Source organism: Mustela lutreola, chromosome 2 (genome assembly GCF_030435805.1).
Source record: "Mustela lutreola isolate mMusLut2 chromosome 2, mMusLut2.pri, whole genome shotgun sequence".
Taxonomy (NCBI): domain Eukaryota; kingdom Metazoa; phylum Chordata; class Mammalia; order Carnivora; family Mustelidae; genus Mustela; species Mustela lutreola.
The window spans coordinates 169,346,564-169,361,905 of record NC_081291.1 but is presented as its reverse complement, the minus strand read 5'-3'; the positions used below and the strand labels follow the sequence as shown (position 1 = coordinate 169,361,905).

At 39.9% G+C, this 15,342-nt stretch overlaps 1 protein-coding gene across 10 annotated transcripts in view; it reads left to right on the top strand.

Moving 5' to 3' along the window:
• Window positions 1–15,342, top strand: part of HHLA2 (HHLA2 member of B7 family) — a 139,774-nt gene that overhangs the window by 108,941 nt on the left and 15,491 nt on the right. For 8 of the 10 annotated variants that reach the window (XM_059164229.1, XM_059164221.1, XM_059164220.1 and 5 more), the window contains one exon: window positions 4,064–4,170. The gene's annotated coding sequence lies outside the window, so the exon portion shown is untranslated. Of the gene's footprint in view, window positions 1–4,063; window positions 4,171–14,121; window positions 14,262–15,342 lie in introns of all 10 variants that reach the window. The other 2 variants (XM_059164227.1, XM_059164228.1) reach the window with 1 other exon arrangement.

Sequence of the window (15,342 nt, the reverse complement as noted above, 5' to 3'; positions counted from 1 at the left end):
GGTGCCACAAATCTATGCAGCTAATCGTGGCCCAGTGTCACAGTCATTAAGTGGAAGTAATGTGATTCAAATCTCGGCACCCTCACTCCACAACCTTAGTTCCTACCTGCTTCTTTATACTCCCTTGCCAAATGCAGTTAAGTCTCCTTTATATGAAGAGGAACTATTGCCAAATGTCCCTCAACTATAGAGGGACTATAAATCCCAGTTAAATTTGAATGCCAGATCAATGAATGATTTACTTTAGCCTAAGTATATCTCAAACAATGCATAGGACATGCTTATAATATAAAAGTATTAGTTCATCTGAATTCAAATTTAACTGGACATCCTGTATTTTATCTGGCAACTGTACACAGCCCAATATCCAACCCTCTTTTCAGTATTCCCCCTCAGCAACAAAAATGAATTTAACTTCAGCACATACATGCCTCAAAGTGTGCAGTGCAGAAAAAATTTCAGAGGAAATTTCAGAAATTCAGATCTGCTGAAATCATTGTTATAGTACTCACCAGGCAGTCTCTATTCAATGAGGTAGCCTAGGCAGCCAGCTTTCATTTCAAGTTTGATGACTTGGTTAGTGCAAACTTTTGTTGCATGCTATCCTACAGTAGGTGACATTGAATCCTGGCCCCTCTATCATTCTGCAGCTTTTCGTGCTTTCAAAGACTGCAAGAACTGGAAACATTAGTTTGGATATATGTGTACGTCTGGCCCACCTACCTCCCATTCTGTTCTGTTCCTGGGGCTCAGAAGAATCTTCCTTCCCGGGAGAAACAGATTACTGACCCAGGTTGCAGAATTCTTTTAAAAATGCACATTGCTATTGGGTTTTGTAGGCCAGAGGAGACGGCAGAGGAGAGAGATGCAGTGAAAATGGGATCCCTAAATTCAGCAGAGTTAGGAGGAGTCATGCTGAAAGCAACTGATTGCAGACTCCAAGCGGGTGTGGTCAGAAATCCAAAGGCAGTGCAATATTCAGGACTCAGGAAATAGTCAGACAAGCAGAAATCTTTGGTTCAAATTAAACATGGAATTAAATTGATGAGCCAGGTTTTTAGTTCTGTTTTTTGTTTGTTGGGGTTTTTTGTTTGTTTTTGGTTTTACTTTTTAATTTTTTAAAATTTTACTTATTTTTTAAATTTAAATTCAATTAGCCAACATACAGTACATCATTAGTTTTGTATTATGTTCAGTTAGTCAGTGTATAGTACATCATTAGTTTTTGATGTAGTGTTCAATGTTTCATTAGTTACATATAACAACCAGTGCTCATCACATCACATGCCCTCCTTAATGCCCCTAACCCAATTTTTTGACATAAAGAACAACTTTCATTCTTCAACTGTCATCAGTATTGCAGTGACTAAGCCAAGGAACTATTTGAGAATAAGGTATGAATATTCATATATGCCTCTCTCAAGCCCTTGAAAGTATCCTAGGATGTAGTATTACTTTGGATCAACTATTTTGAAGGCATCAGGTTTGCAAAATGCTACCATCTGGCTCTCCTCCTACTCTAGCCTTTACAAAAGAGGTCAGGGAGCTGGTTAATTTGGGGATTCCAAAATTTTCCAAGGATATACATTCTCATTATATACTCAGAGGAAAAAAAATGTGTAGATTATAGTCCTGCAGAGACCAGTGTAAGTGAAGTTAGCTGGCCTACAGGTAGAGGCTAAGAAAATAGCATCCACTTCAATTATTTACGACAGAGGAAATTTAATGCAGGCATCCAAGTAATAAAGGAGTTGGGAAATCAAGGATGAGACAGTAAGAATCTCATGGAACAATAGGAAGTCACTTCTATGGTGAAGGAATTGATACAATGGAATCCTAGGGATGAGGTCACCTCATGGAAGCTGGAACCCTGACGGGTCTGCCTGTCAGGACCTTGAGCCATGGAAAGAATGGAGCTGGTACCAGAAAAGCTGCCTAACACATTATTACTTAATCAGGTGTTGAGTCTCATTATAACTTCTGTCCATGTGTTGCCTCCTCATTGGAAGAAATTTACACAGTGACTGAGGCAGTTCTGGATACTGAGTGTTATCCATGGCAAATCCCAATAGAATTGCAATAAAAGCTCCTAGATTTTGAGAAAGGTTTGGTTTTCTTGGCCAAGGGCATTCCTTCAGAAGTTGTGTTTAGGTATATAAATAGTATAGAGTTTATGAAGAAGATACTTGAGTTTTAGAGCCTATGGTCAAGGATCCACTATCTACAACAAAGTGTGCCTTCTGGTATTCTATTAAGCAAATATTGCATGAACGAACTGTTTATATACCATTCAGGACCCATTTGGCAAGCAATGAGAAGGAGATTGAACTGAACTGATTCCACCAATGCCTGGTCATGTTATAGAGAGCCTCTTCTGTAGTGAAGGCTTTCTGGTGAGCATTCACAGGGAACATGAATAAGGCGGCCATAGAAGTCTAGATAGACTCTGTGTAGGCTCCACCACACAGCCTTTCCCTCATCAAAGCAAATCAGGCTGTGCCACAGCTGAGTGCTCACTTTGTCAGCCTTAGAGATCAGCCCACGTCTCTGATGTGACATCACACCTAACAAAGACATGTCGGCTCTTTGCTGGATTATATGTAATTGCTTCTGTTACAGAAAGGATTGTATTTCCCTTCTTCCTGGCTGTGCCTTTGCCAGAACTACCAACTGCAGTCTTACTGAATGCTTCAGACTCAGTCATTATCCTACCCAGACTGGCTCTGAAGGGAGTTCCTTGATCACAAGCAAAGAAAGCAAGTCATGGACTAATTCAAATGTAACTCACTTATTTTATGTTTTCTATCAATGATGCCACAAGCCTTCTAACATGGTGGAGTGGTCTCTAAAAACTTAGCCCTGCAATCTTCCAGGGCACCTTCTACATGATGACATAGCTACTTCACGGAAGACTGGGTAGGCTCTGAACCAGTGTTCCAAATAAGGAACTGTGTCCCCACAGTTAGAAGATGTGGATCTAGGAACCATGGACAGAGGAGGGACTGAGGTAGTTAACAATTTTAACTAAGCTACTCTCAGTTTTTTACTCACTGAGGCTTTTAGTGTCATTCATCCTCCCTTTTAGTACCTGAGGACTGGAGGCAACATACAATGTGTAACCTACAGTACTACCCTGTAACTACAGGGTAGTACTGTAGGCAGTACTACAGGGTAGTACTGTAGGTTACATGTACACTATATGGTACACATATACTGTATGTTACACACTAAACATCTGTAACATGCCATGTAGTACTTCTAAATTAGAAACTAAGACAGGTCAGGGTTCTTCATGCCAGGGGGAAAATGGCAGAAAAGTGAGATACTGTATTATCTGGGGTGATTGACCATGCCTAGTAAGAATACTATGATTACTGCTGTGCAGTTAGGAGGAGTATGATAGGAACATAATGGATACCTTTATTTTATATTCTCAGTGGGAAAGGGTAGGGGGAGACCATTGGTAAGATCCTAGGTAAGACCACAAAGAACAGAAACAGTTCAAAGGTCAAGGTTCGGGCTACCCCACTGGGTGAACATAGCTAAGGGACTGCCAGAAGGTAAGGAGATCACAGAAGAGTTAACAGAAAAGGGAAGACACAAATACTAGCTCTGGTTTAGGGAGAAGTGGCAGATAGAAAAACCATGGTCTGTTTCTTTGCTTGACATGTCATGACTTAGAACAAAATGTCTTCTATCTACATTAGTATGTAGAGTATGTTGGTGATGGTACTCATTTTGGACCATAGATTGAAGCAGAATTTGAGGGGGAATAAATATATCCTAAAGTAGAACCACTCGAAGTGGGGCTCGGTGGGCTCATGCCAGTGTATGAGCTGTTTATTACTGGTTCATGATGCAAGAAGTATAGAAATAGAGTATTTAAAATTACTCTGATAGATTGCTATCTAGATTTCTATGCCTATTGTATATAATAATAAAAAATCAAGGCTCACATTTTATGTTTAATTTCATTTATCTAGCAATTCATCTTTATTACATTTTCCCAGTGAATTTTCCCATGACAGATTAGAAACCAAAATTTACTGTTTCTTTACTGTAGATGGTTTGAGAAGTGCTGATCTTGTTTAGCAGTGCCCTCGTGATATCTATTATTACTCCTGAATGCGGCAACTTCTGGAACTTGGAATGCTTCCCACAGCAAAGGAGGTAAGTAAGCTGGCCATTGTTCATAGAGTATTTGGGTGATGGTAAGTGAAGACATCCTTAGCTACATGTGTTGGGCAGCCAAAGGTTCATGTATAGAAATATACCAATGAGCTGACTGTAGAGCCTATAATCTGTTGCCCTCTCTACCTACCATGGCTGGCTTTCCTAAGAGGAGAAGTATATAACCAATACATGGCCTCTCCAGTTTGGAAAGTAGAACCATGATCTAGTCAGGAGGAAGTTGACTGGAACTGAGTCACTGTGTAACAAAACCTGAGCTGTTGACTTCCCCGGCATTGTCTGCTCTTTTGAAGCCTGGAGATTCATCCTTCAGTTATGGAGTTCCCGGTCTCTTTCTAATACATTTCCTTCTTGTTTAAGTCTTAAATCTGTTGCTTGTCACTACAGAAGGTCTCATAGTTTTAAAAGCATTTGATAAATATTGCCAAATGGCTTTCCAGAAAGTTATATATCAATGTATACCATCACCAAAGATATGTCTCCAATATCTTTCCAGAGCTGAATATTAAATGTATATATACATATGTGTATGTGTGTGGATATCTGTCTCTCTATGTAACCTGTCTCTATCTATCTAACCTGTCATTCTGCCAGGTTAAAAATGGGATCTAATTTAAAATTTTTTCATATCCTTGAATATTTGAAGATATTTCATATCTTTCATATCTCTGAAAAATTTTTTCATATCTTTGAATATTTTGTATCTTTGAGTATTATTGAAGGTAAATTTGGGAGAGATTAGGTATCAGGACAATTTTATATGCAAGTTTTAGAAACCAAATTCAAATTAGCTTAGACAAAAAAAAAAAAAAAAGAGGTTTGGTTAGCACACATAAAATGGAAAGATACTGGGGTAGTTTACAGAATTGAATTAAGAAGTGTGGGAACCAAGGCCATAACGATGTGCTTATTGGCAGGCATTTCTGTCCGCTCGGGTGCACTCGCCTACTTGCCATTATGCTCTCATCCTCTGCCTCTGTCTGCACCCCCTGCCATTGATTGATTTCTTTCTGTCAAACAGTTCTCTTCCCATGGCAGGAGTTTATTGCTGCCATTAGTTTCAAACATAGTCTCCCAACCTAGAAGCCTTAGTGGAAGAAAGGTCTTCTCATTTAATGTTCAGAAGTGGTTTGGCCTTTCTTGGGTCCCTTGCCCACTGTTTGGATGGGTTGCCATGATTTGCCCCACCTGGATTATTAGCCTGTCCTTGGTTGGAATGATAGAGTAGGACATTGTTGCCAACACAGACTAGCAGCAACCCCCTTCCCAGAATGAAATGAAATGGGGAAGAAGGGTTCCCCCGAAGGCAGGGTAGCTGGGCAGACAGAAATATTCTCTACGCATTTAGCAGGAGCTCTTGACTTTGAGCAGATTGATTACATGTTGAAATCAATGCTTAAAAAAGACTAAGACAGCAATGGTACATACTAGGGTAACCATATAATTTATCATCCAATCTGGGGCACTGTAAAAGAGGCTACTATTAATTAACAGAACACACAGTTAACCCTATCTGGAAAACTGAGAAAGTGAAACGCTATCTGGAGAACTGAGAAAGTGAACTTAGAATCACTATAACCATACATGGTTTTATAATTGCCATCAACACTTGCCAAGAGAAAATAGCTTCTTAGAATTGGGGCCGAAACTCCCATAAAGGTCAAGATTCAAAAAGACTAAAGGGACCATTGGAAGGGACCATTTGCTCCTTGATAGCTGGTTCTCTGGGGAATGACCTAGAGGTGGTGAATCACTGATGTCATGTGAAAAGTTTCAGAGTAGAGTGGTTAATAGAGGGCCCCAAAGTCATGAACATGATGTTTTTTAAAGTCCTGACATTGCATTCACTGTAATCTTGAGCAAGCTACTTAGCCTATATAAACCTCAGTGTCTTCATCTACAATTCTGTAATGGAAATTATAACATCTCACACAATTGTATTTAGATTTGCAGTGTATATAACATTACTGTATGCTTAATAGCACTGAGATGTTACCTGCTAATATTACCAAAAAAGTAATAAATTCAGGAGAAAAGAGAAAACTACATTTTATAATTTTTAAATTTTTTCTTTTAGCAGATAGGACCTCCTTGTAAACTTTGTTCATATGGGTTGTTTCATCCATCTTTAGATGTTCACATCATCTGCTCTCTGACCTGCCAATTCCTCCCACCCAAGATCCCTACAAATGTAGACAACACTGCATTTTGTGTCAAGGACGGAGGAGTCAAATGTCCCCTCATGTCATTTAAGAATGCCCTTCAGTTTGTCACTTGTGTCACTGGGACTTTGCAAAAATGGTTTCAGGATTGATAGGGGGGATCTGATTCACAGGATTTTTAAAGTCAGTACACCGTGAGAAGGAGTAGCAGTAGATAAGGTCCCAGGTACAGCTCAGGGGGTGAAGTTTGTTGGGAATTGGGGTCACAATTTGAGGGAAAAACGGGGTCAAGGAATGTTATTCAGTGTGTTTGTAGGCATGGGGAAAGAGAAGGAGAGCTGGGGTGGGTTAGGGTTCAGGTCTGGGGAAGAGAAGAGAGAACAGAATTGGGACATGGAGGAATAGCGAGAAGATGGGTTGATATGAGGAGAGCAGATGAGGTCATTCATGTTTCTCAAGGAAGGGAGCAGTTGACCTTTGGAAAGTAAGCATGGGAAGCCAAGGCAAGGAGGAACAGTCCTCATTCTACAGCAAATCATGCTGGGCCTGGATCTCACTGCCTGAACAGATAAGAACATAAAAAAGATGCCTCACTTTAAAGAATCCTATCATCACTGGTTACAGTCTGTTTCTCTGTGTCTCTTTCTGTCTCTCCTCTCTTTCTCTCCCTCCATTCAAACCGCAACTCCCCTCTCCCCACCGCCCACCAGCAGTCTCTCTTCCTTTCTCCCTCCCTGAATGTTCCAGTGTCTTTACTGAACTCAGAAGTCCCCTGGGAGACCTCCTAGCTATAGAAACACGTAGAACTGAGCAGAGGCTGACTTACCAGGTGTGTCAGGACAGCCTGAACTTTGAGTGGAGCCATGTGTATGAATGAGTCAAACTCATGTACTTTGCTTTCAAAAGGTCTACAGACCAGCTTAAAACTTTTATATTGTCCCGTCTCTAGTCTTAACTATAAATTCAATACTAAACTTAGAATGTTGAAGTACACATCATTGCGTTAGAACTTGTCAAAATCACTCTTTCTACCAACATGCCAGTCCTAGTTGTGTATTATTAAGTTACTTTACTACCCCCATAGCCTTATTTTTAAAGCCCCTTGAAAATAAATATTTATTCTTTTTTTTTTTTAAAGAAATAAGGACAAGCAGGGGCCTTGGAGGGTGAAATAGCCAAACTCTTTTTTAGTTGTATAAAAGAAAACATCATTTTTGCAAACTACTACTTCAGCTGAGTATCAGTATTTTACTTTTAATGTTGATACTAAAAAGAAAGGGGAATTTTAAGGTTAATGTGTTCTGCTGTTAGAAACCTCTTCTTACAAAAAACATAAGGCACTTTAAATTTACTACAAAATTCCAATGGCTCATAACTGACACTTGCTTTAGCTCCAAGATTAAATGAGGTTTTGCCACCATTAACAAGAAAATGCATGTCTCTAACTTAACTCTTAACATATGACAAAACTTCTGTCAATATTTTATTGTGATGGGAAGAGAGATTTTTTTTCATTGATTTATTTATGTAGACAAAAATGGAACTTCCTGTGTCAGTAGCTCTTCAACAGGTAAAAAACATATTTTTTTGTGTCACTTTAGAATATTTGGAGACATTTGTAGGGACAAGTCATAACAGTTTAAATATATTACTTAGTTACATATTATATATATAATATATAGCTATGTATTATATATAAATATATTATACTATATATTGAATATATTACTTAGTTAGCACAAAGTCTAAAGGTAGAAGATCCAGAACAGCTAGACTCAACAATATCATTATAAATCCCATTTCTTTCTGACTTTCTATCATTTCTATGATCCTTGTTATGTTGGTTTGTTAATCCTCACACTTATTTCTTCACATCAGGAAGGTGGTTCCTGCAGCTACAGCATGAAATGTGTGCTCAGAAAGCAGAAGGAGGGGGTTGCCATGAAGTTCTGCTATTGCATCTATTCCTCTTATAAAGACACAAAATTTTCCACAGGAATCCTCCCAGCAGACCTCTGCTTATGTCTCATTGTCCAAAACAGTGTCCAAAAAATTTTTTTTCAGTTTGATTTCAGTAGTTCATTTTGGAGAAAGCAGTGCAAGAAGCTGGCCACACTCTTATTTCTCTTGGGCTCAGAGTTACAAGGAGGGAAAGGCAGACAAACAGACATTATAGTTGGGTTTCAGTACTTGAGTCGTGCAACCGTAGTTAGTTGCTGAACTCACTTCCAGTACAGCTGGGAAGTTCTGACTAGGTTCCAACTCTTCCTGGTGGTCACGACCCTGGCTCCTCCTTCCCCAAATGTGAAGGACTCCCCCTCCCACACGGAGCCAATATGGCCGTCTCATGTACCCTTTCTAGACCCTTCCATTGTTCTATTGGCTAGAGGTGGCCAAGTCTCACACAGGGCTGAACAGAGGAGTTCTGTTAGCAAAGAAGGGAAATGGTACCAGTGTCTACCATGGTGTGCTTTCACATTCTATCTATTTCATGTTATTAAGTTTGCTTTTAAATCATTTCCTTTCACATTTGCTTACAGGCTGGCTCCTTTTATTTGTCTCTTATAATCCCACTGGTGGGATCTTTCCAAAAGACAAATCTGATTTGACCATTAACTTCCTATTTTCTCAGTGTGTCTTACAAGAACAGTCATGATCTGGCCTTGGCACACCTTTCCAGCATTTTTTCTTCCACATGGCCTGCTTGGTGTTTATGTTTCTCTTGCAGCTGTATCTTTGTTTTATTGTCTGCCTAGAAAATATCTTCCCTCCTCCACTTCCCTGTACTCCTTCCCACAGGCAGCTTCTCTTTGTCCTTCAAAACCCAATGCTTCAAGAAGCTTTTGTTAACACCCTGCCCCCACTAAGCTCAAGAGATTTCTTCTGTCCTTCCATAGCACCTCATGGGATTTCCTATTGCTGCCTGTATCTCTGTATTATGATTTGTTTGTTTATATGATCCGTCAATCTTTTGGTAGAGCCTGAGCTCTGTGAGATTAGGAACTAACTCATCCCCATACAGTTTGTGACCCATAGGAGATGCTCAAATTGTATGTCTCCCATGGCAAAAAAGATGGTTAAGCTTGATGGATGACAGAGTTAACACCATACAAACAATGATCTAATCCTGTTTCCTAGGAGGTTGGGATAAATTTGAGGTTTTTCATTTTCTCTTGTTTTTCAGAACTTTAATATGGTCGGAGTCAAAGGATGGATTGTAGGTAGAAGATAGGGCTAAAGCAATGGAGCTTTATAAACAAGGGTTATTTGGCAGAATTAACTCTGAACTGTAGAGAAAACTCACTGATATGAAGTCAACCTCACAACCACTATACTTTGAAATGACCCACTAAGCACTATATGCAGACTGAAGCCAGCAGTCTTCCCTGTCTTGTGCACCAGCCAGTTGAGTCAGCTATAGTTTTATATTCCAAGGACTGAAAGCCACTAATTCAGGTGTCCATAGGCACAAGCACTTGCCGGAAAGCAGACCTCTACAAGTCATCACTTAATAAAAACACTAAGCAATCTACACAGCTAGGAATAAGTCTTGTAAAGATTGTTTTGCCTTTTTTTTTTTTACACCAAATCCTTGATTCAGCAATTCTGTTATAGGTCACTCAACCCCAGCACCTCTATACGTAGGTGCAAGGAGGAGTTCTTTATTTCTGGAATTGAAAGGGTGACACAGGGATCGAGTCAAAATGGTTAATGGTTAATGAGAATGAGTGACTGACTATATCACTTACCATGCAATAGACATATTCAAATATAGCAGCCGTGACAACTATCGGATGGGATTCTGATATCGACATTGAGTGATAAATGTAAACTGACCTAAGGAAGGTCTCCTTTGACCCTCCAGGTACTACTGCTTCCTCTCTGTGTTACAGATACTGGGTCCCACATGTCTATTGCGAGAGGTCACCAAATCACTTCAGAGCTTTCCGTACTTTTCTCAAAAGCCTTACATCTGACACAATCAGGCCCCGTTGTTGGTTTAGCTAAAAAACTTAGTATCTAAGTTATATATTTTGAATGTTTTTTAAAGTTAAAATAACAAGTGTTCATCTACTACTTTCTAGGTTTTTTGAGTGGACGGGGTCAAGGCATTGTTCTGAGCATGAAGCCCTGTTGGTTTCCTGTGTTCTCTTTCTCAGACAGCCTTTGTAGCGTACTATCCAGTTTCTTGAAAGTGGCCAGAGAACTTGGTACTCAGATTTTTATAAGAGTTTGGCTCCTTCTAGATCTTCACAGTTTGCTCTCAGTCTTTTACTATTGTCTCTCTGACACCTAATCCGATAGCAGACTTTTTTTCTGTCTTTTTTTGTGACTTGCTCTTACTTAATCTTTCCAGAGCATTCATCTTATTCAACTTAGCTGTTGGGGAAACACCAGGTTTGTCTTGTCCTCACATTTAGTCAATTAACATTTAAATTATTTAGTGATGCTAACTCACTGGACTGGCGAGAGGACAAGTACACAGAAAGGGCAGACCAACTTCTCAGAGGCACTTGACATGCCACGGGCATCTATCAGTGGTTTATAGACGGAGCCCTGACTTTTTTCATCAGTCCTTGGCCTTACATCTGCACATGTTCAGAACTCACTTCACTTAATGGAGTCTTATTCAGTTGTTTACTACCTTTATATGCTCAACAAAACTCCTGCCATCTGCCTTGTTAACCTTGGCATTTTCTTGTGTCTGTTGTCTTGGCTGTGTGGCATTTTTGCTTAAAAAAAAAAAAAAAAAACAAAACCCACCACTCTGTCCAGCTATATTCTTTCTTATATATAGCACTATTGAGGCGGATTGTATAACTTACCCTTTTGGCAGGAAGGAACATTTTGTGATGCAGTCTAAAGTGGAAAATGGCCCTTGGAGGCATAGTAGTACCCCTCTTCCTCACATTCTTTGTCTCAGGCTCTGTGGGCTCTGCTTCCAGGAGATCAACCCTGGATAGGTTTTGTAGAGTGTCTTTAGAAGGAAAATGTGAAGAAGTGTGCGAACAGGATAGGGCAGAAAAAGGAGCTAAGCAGGGATATGGCTTCCGGTGAAGTCCCAGCTTCATTCCCTGGGAGGAGCTCTGGACCACAAAAGGTTTCTTGACTTGAAGCTACCACTGACTGGGGCAGAGAGTAGGGAAGGTGTTTAACTCCCAGAATCACAGCTTTCATCACTTAAGGACAATCCTCTGAAAAATGTAGCAGTAGCCAAGCAGCATTTAGTAAAATTGATCACAGGGGATCTGTGCAGGAGACTAATGGTCTGCTAATGTACAAAATATCAGATATTAAATGTATAGAATTTCTAAAATAGCTGCTTTTATTAGACCCAATTTATGAACCTTTCTGAGTTTTCTTGGTTTTACCTGTTTCCTGGGCCGTCAACTGTGTGGACAGAGAGAACCCCTACCCCAACACCACTGACCCGCTTCTAAATGTCAGGTGCTGACCCCGCCTTCTCTGGGGAGGCCAACTCAGCGTGTCCACAATTTTACCCACCACAGTGTGAGCTGCAGTGACCACAGCAGACACAAGTTTCCATGACACTCGCAGAGGCACTGGTTTCCCCTGCCTTGTATTTCAAGACTCAGGGTACCATACTGTGAGGCATGACCTCTGGCTTCCTTCATGGCTGTCCTCCATGGCCGAGGGGCCAGGTGCACAACTAGAAGAAACATGGGAGTTAAAGCCTCATGGGGAAAACCCGTAAATGAATTCCTTCAGTTCCTTTTCTCTGACGGATATGTGGTTCTGTAGAAGATACTAGGAGATCTGAGCAAGTGGTTCTGTTTTCTGTTCTAAAGCTATGCCCAAGGCAATCACAACCTGGTATCTACTTTCCCTTCTTCATTGTTTCACTTCCCCTTTTCCTTCACTCTTAGTGCTCTGCTGCTGCACCCCTCCTCCTCCACAAAAATGTATTACTGTGTACCTTACCCCTGTTACAAAGACCCAGTCCTCCATCCACAACAACAGCAGAAAACAAACAAACAAACAAACAAAAACAGAGCCTGAAACAAAGATAGTACCCCTAGAGATTCAGAGTTTCAACCCAATGTATGAATCCTCAAGGAGTGGATGTCCACTGTAAAACATCAGGTGAGATTTTTTTGAGTAAAGAGAGGGTAATCCTAAAATTATTCTTTTGTTCTTCTTTTCTGTCTTAACAAAGTTAATACTATTAAAATCTAAGTGGATACTTAGGAGAAATCCCTACAATGTTACAAAGAGTTTCCTTTTGTTATGACTTTCACAGACTGGCTCAGAGCCAAGAACACTATGGTGAGGCACTGAATTTAAAAACAATGCAGAGGAGAATGTACACCCTGGAAGCTGCTTTTCTTGAAGGAACTCATAAAGGAAACTGGCATGTTGCAAGTTATAGGAAACATTCTTGTTTTTCAAAAACAAATTGACTTGCAATGTAGCTCAGTCACATTTAGGCCAGCAGTTAGGAGCCAGGTCTAGTCTTGAGTGTCACTGATGGGCAGGCTAGAGAGTCTGGCATGAACGCAAGTGAAGTTTGTCATTATTGTCACAGTTAGTGCTGATGGCTGCAGTAAGTGTGGTCTGTCGCTGTCAAAGTGGGTCCAGGGGTAGTTGTTCTGTTCTCCTTGTTTTATGCTTGTAGAATGGCCTCAATTTTCTCTTCTGTCTGATTAGTCTTAGCATCTGGATTTCTTTTTGCCATGTTCCATTACAGAGGCTGCCTCTCTGCCTTTCTCCCCCACATCTGGAATCCAGCCAAAATGTACCAGAACAAGATGCTTCTAACATTTGAACCCTTTTGTAAGGGTGCTGATTGCAACTTGGGTAACTTCAGTTTAATTCAAGGTGGATGATTTCTGCTGCTTTTGGGGAAGAAAATAAATGTCTAAAAATAAAACTTGGGCATAAAAATAGGGCCAAATACTCATTAACTGCCTCACTTAGCTGAATGCTGAAATTATTTCAACAGAGCTAAATCAAGCATTTGTGTAGAAGAGGTTGAGTATGTTTTTTTATTCATAGTACTTTATCTTAGATGATAAATGGGTTACTGTAATTTGTCATTTTATTCAAAAGACATGAATTAAATAGCTCTCAAGAGCCTAATTTTCAGCTCATGGTGACCCTTGAATTGGGAGGATTGTGTTCACAAGTTTTTTAGAATGTATGTTGAGGGCTTTTATGGGAGAGGCTGGAAGGGCAGGCTGGCCCAGTGGCCAGAGTATGGAAGGCTTAGTGGGCTAGGGTTAAAAATTTGGATCTGAGTATGGTGGGAAGCCACTGAAGAGATTTCAATAGGAGGATGTCATGGAATGATTTACATTTTAAAAATATGACTGTTGTCTCCTGCACTGATAGTGGACTGACTGTAAGCAGTAACCAGCTAGATATCTAGGGATGAGATGACAGTGGCTTTTGAAGAGACAGTAATGGTAGAGTTGCTGAGTGCACAAATAATGGAGTTTTAGGCCATTAACAAAATGACTGGGAGTAATTCTGAGTGATTTTGTTGTCTTGTTTGGGGTAAGGCAGGGAGCAATGGCAAAGGGAATGAGAAAAAAATTCAAGGGCTCATGTTGATTCTGTGAGGCCTATAGGCATCTAAATGGACAGGTCAGATGGAAAATTGAATATATGACATTGACTCAGATAAGTTTCAGAATCCTTCACATACAGAATGACATTCAGAGCTATGGAATAGAAGAACTCACCTAGGGAGAGAGTCCAGAGATAGTATCAGACTTGAGAACTTCCATTATTTCTACATAAATAGGGAAAGCAGAGACTGAACAGCAGTGAGGAAGAAGAAAAAGAAAAGAAAAAAACCAGGAGAATGAGTTGGCTGGAAACAAGAGAAGGATCTTCCATCAGAGAGATGAGGGCCCATTATGTTGAATGCTGCTGTGAGACTGGGTAAGATGAGGACAAATCCTCTCTGTTCCTGACAACGTGGAGGTTCTTGGAAACACTGACAGGGGCAGTTTATGACCTGTCACATAAACAGAGGCCACAGTGGATTGAGAGGAAATAGTAAAAGGGAAATGGGGGTGGTCCCTTAGACAATTCTTTCAAGAATTAGAATTAGAATAGAGCTAAAACATAGGTAGATAGCTAATCAAGAGCCAGAGGAGAATATCATGGGGCTTTTTCCATGTTCTTAAGATGGGACCTATTGGGGCTCAGGGGCTTGATCTAGTGGAGAGAGAGAAACTGATGATACAGTAGAAGAGGGGATATATTTGCAGGGATAGATCTCTTGAGTATAAAAAATATGGGAAACAGGGCAACAGTGAAGGATGTGGCTTTCTGTAAGAGCAGAAGGGGAGACAGAAAGAGACGACACAGCTGTTAATGGCTTGGTTCAACTGGTGGTGGAGTGAGGGAGTATCCATAATTGTCACTAATGAAGGCAAAAGCATCAGCTGAAAGAGACATGGTGGGTGGGGGGAAGAAATACTGGAAGTTTCAAGAAAAGTTAGCAAATATTGGAGTCATTATGAAGAATGAGAAAGTGAACCTATATAGTAAGATAGTGAACATGGAATGCCCCAAAGTTAAATTAAGCAAGGTGGATCTAAATTAATTGTTGCTTGGGAAAAAATGCTTAATTCTTGTTTGCTTGTTTGTTTTATCAAGTAGCCTATAAAGATAAAAAGTGTTATTATATATTTACATATGTTCATAGCAGAAAATGAGTTTAATGATTACTTGTAATCTTACTATTCAGAAATAATCATCGTGACACAACTTTTCATACATTAACATGCAAATACATCAATAGAAAAAAATGAAAAGTCTTATTTTCATAACTAAGGTTATTTTACAAGTTTTTGCTTTGCCAAACATTATATCTATTGCTCTGAGCTACTGGAGTGATAACTTTGTCATACTGCAAATGTATTCCCTGATTATTTGTATTTTAATATGTTCTTGTTGCTTTCCCAATTTTTATGTAGATCTGTCTATCATAAAAAATGTATAGTCCTGTTAAAAA